Source organism: Lactuca virosa, chromosome 2, assembly GCF_052849685.1.
Source record: "Lactuca virosa cultivar CGN04683 chromosome 2, Lactuca_virosa_CGN04683_v6, whole genome shotgun sequence".
NCBI classification, from domain to species: domain Eukaryota; kingdom Viridiplantae; phylum Streptophyta; class Magnoliopsida; order Asterales; family Asteraceae; genus Lactuca; species Lactuca virosa.
This window is the reverse complement of record NC_136427.1, coordinates 153,847,518-153,851,547: the sequence shown is the minus strand read 5'-3', so window position 1 is coordinate 153,851,547 and position 4,030 is coordinate 153,847,518.

Here is a 4,030-nt window from a genome sequence, read left to right as displayed (position 1 = left end):
CGAGCTTATTCAGGACGAAGCAGCAGACTTCGAGGACGAAGTCTACGATAAGTGGGGGAGATTTGTAACACCCGATTCCTGGTATGTCTTTAATTCAAGTATTTATTATGTTTTCCTCTGGGACTCGACGAGTTGGAGGCCCAACTCGTCGAGTAGAGTCGGGATCCGCGGGAAGGTTAAGTAGCCTACTCGATGAGTCGGGAGACCGACTCGGCGAATAGACGTTGTTTGAATGAAACCCTAAATCGAGGGTTTGCACCCTATTTAAACACATTATAACCCCTCAACTCAGCCCCCATCATCCAGAGCAAACCCTAACTCGAAACCGTAGCCGTTTTAGTGTGTTCTTGAGCCTTGTCGTGTTACTTTGTGTGATTGAAGCTTGAAGAAGAGTAGGAGTCTTGTGAGATCAAGGAGGAACAAGAAGATCTAGAGTTTTGAGCATATTTCCAGCTTATCAGAGGTATAAAGCTGAAACCTTTTCTATTCATTGTCTAGATCTTGATTTTGGGCCTTTTTCTACATCTTTCTAAGCCCTATAGAGGTTGTATTTGGGATTGGGTAGTGAAAGTAAGTTTGTGCTTCAGATCTGGGGTTATTGGGGGTCTTTATGGCATAAAGGTGCCCACCTTGTTGCCATAAACACCCCATGCATCTTGTAGACCATCTTTTATGGCTTTTTGAGCCAAAGACCCCATGTATGGACATCAAGTTCGTGACTTTACGTGTAAAAGGGACCCTATGATGTCAGATCTATGATTTGGATGCATTAAGTCCCACTAAAATCGACAGTATAGTTTTGGACAAGGAGGGACTCGGCGAGTCACCTAGGGGACTCAACGAGTCGAGACGCTTTTTCCCAAAAACGTCTTCTGGAAATGGTTTTGGTTGAGTGGAAGGAATGCTCAGCCTTCTAGGGGTTTGCCTTGGACCTGGAAGTCATGGGACTCGACGAGTGCTAGAACACACTCGGCGAGTCCAAGGCAATCCCCCAATCTTTGAAGATGAACTCTACGAGTTGTTCTTACAACTCGGCGAGTCATAGACTGGACGCATTCAAATGCTGAAGATGAACTCGACGAGTTCAAGGCAGAACTCGCTGAGTCGGTTGAAGATTGGCTGAAGTATTGTTGAAGGCGAACTCGTCGAGCTCTTGCTAGACTCGACGAGTGGGGACGGGTTTGTAGTATTTTGTGGGCAAATGAACTCGGCGAGTTGGCGGACCAACTCGGCGAGTCTGGTCTACCAAAGAGTTGACTTGACCCGGGTTTGACTTTGACTTTGACTTTGACTTGGATTCAAGTTGAGCCTTGAAGGGGTGTGGGTACAGATTGATAACTTAGAAGGGTTGTCGTGTAGAGATTGAGGAGTCGAGGAGAGCCGACTTTCACACCGAGGACAATGCAGACGCTACACGACATCGAGGTGAGTTACCTTCCAGTAGGGGTGGGTCTAAGGCCACAATGTCGGCCCACCAACAAGAGTAATTGGTAATTGTCTTTGTGATAATTATCTTGTTATTCTTACGTGATATGCTTATGTGATATGTTGATGAGATATGCTTATGTGATATGATATGTGAGTTAGTGGTAGTGGCACGGAATAGCTTTTCCCTGACTTGGTCGTTAGGACCGAAGGGTAGGTCAGTACCCCAGATGTGCCTGACCGTATGATTATATTTTGTTATTGTATGATAGAGGTAGGGGTGAAATAGTCCTCGATGTCGGTTGAGATAGACCGGAGGGTAGTCGGCACCCCAGAACGGCCTGACATGGGTAGGTCAGCACCCCAGAATGGCTTGACATGGGTAGGTCAGCACCCCAAAATGGCTTGACATGGGTAGGTCGGGCACCCCATAAATGTCCCGCAGTACGTATGCTATGTGATTGTATGGTATGTGGTATGATGGGGGAACTCACTAAGCTTTGTGCTTACAGTTTCAGTTTTGGTTTCAGGTACCTCTTCGTATAAGGGGAAGGAGTCGGCGGTGTAGCAGCGCGTCACACACACTCACATATGTTTTCCGCATTGAGTTTTTGGGATTGTACTCTGATTTATATTACTTATGTTGACATGGTGTCCGAACACGTTGTTACAGTTTTTGTAAAATGACGTGACTTTGGTAATGTTTTAGTAAACTATGTTGCGAAGTATTATTTAAAAATGAAATTTTTGGCCTCGAAAATTGGGATGTTACATCGTCGTCCTTGGCAACTTCGTAATGAAGTCCATTGTGATCTCCTCCCACTTCCACATGGGAATGGGTAGCGGCTGGACCGTACCATGAGGCCGCTGATGCTCGGCCTTGACCTTCCTGCAGGTCAAGCACCGCTCTACAAACCAAGCAATTTCTCGCTTCATGCATGGCCACCAGTAACTCAGCCTCAAGTCCCTATACATTTTCGTAGCTCCTGGATGTATAGAAAACTTAGACTTATGTGCTTCCTCTAATACCTTCTGTCTCACTCCCCCGGTCACCGGTACTCACACCCAGCCAAACTGCGTCAAGAGACCACGACTATCCCGAGCAAACAGAGGATACTTCCCTCAGATCCTTTCTACCTTTCAATTATCTTTCTTTACCCCCTCAACTTTAGCCTCTTTGATCATCTCCAACAATGGAGAGCTCACTGTTATGCTCAAACACATATTCCCAATCGGGGAACCTGCCGTCTTACGGCTCAAAGCGTCGGCCACTACGTTGGCCTTCCCCGGGTGGTATAGAATTTCACAATCATAGTCTTTTAGCACGTCCAACCACCTTCTCTGCCGCATGTTGAGGTTCTGTTGGTCCATCAAATACTTCAGACTCTTGTGGTCGGTGTAAATGGTACACCGCACTCCATACAATTAATGCCTCCAAATCTTGAAGGCAAACACCACTGCCCCCAGTTCCAGATCATGAGTAGGGTAATTTGCCTCATGTGGATTCAACTGTCGCGAGGCATATGCTAGCACGTGTCCTCTATGCATCAGTACCGCACCTAACCCTGAAATCGATGCGTCACAATACACCACCAAATCATCTAATCCCTCTGGTAGAACAAGGATCGGAGCCTCGCACAACCTCTGCCTCAAGGATTCGAAGGCCAACTGCCGATCCTTACCCCACCGAAACGTCACATTCTTCGTGGTTAGTTGTGTCAGTGGCACATCAATCTTGGAGAAGTCCTGGATAAACCTCCGATAATAACCCGCTAAACCCAAGAAGCTACGAATCTCTGATGCATTCTTTGGTACTTCCCACCGCATCACGGCCTCAACCTTGGCTGGATCAACCGATATACCCTCTTGGTTGATGATATGCCCCAAGAATTGTACCTCTCGCAGCTATAAACACGCCCTTAGGGTCTCCAGCACCTCCCCTAAGTGTTGTTAGTGTTGTTCCCTGGTCTTAGAATAGACCAGGATATCATAAATGAAAACGATCACCAACCGATCCAGCATCGGTCTACACACCCTGTTCATAAGGTCCATGAACGCTGTTCGGGCATTGGTGAGCCCAAACGGCACCACTACAAACTCATAATGCCCACACTGTGTCCTGAAATCAGTCTTCGTTATATCCTCATCTGGTGGTATCCTGACCGAAGATCAATCTTCGAAAACCAAGACGCGCCCTGTAGTTGATCAATCAAATTATCTATCATTGGCAACGCATAACGGTTCTTCACCGTTAGCTTGTTTAGTTCCCTGTAATCGATACACATCCTGTGGGATCCATCCTTCTTTTTCACAAAAATAATCGGTGCTCCCCACGGGGTACTGCTCGGATAAATGAACCATCGGTCTAACAGCTCCTGAAGCTGTGTAGATAACTCATGCATCTCGGGTGGTGCCAACCGATATGGTGCCTTTGCCATCGGAGCGGCACCCAACACTAAATCAATGCAAAACTTCACTTGCCTCTCCGGAGGCACTCCTGGTAACTCTTCAGGGAAAACATCCCGAAAATCCTGAACAACCGGCACACTGCCTACTGTTGGATAAGGTGTCTGAGTCCATAACTTTATTTGGTATATACTTGACC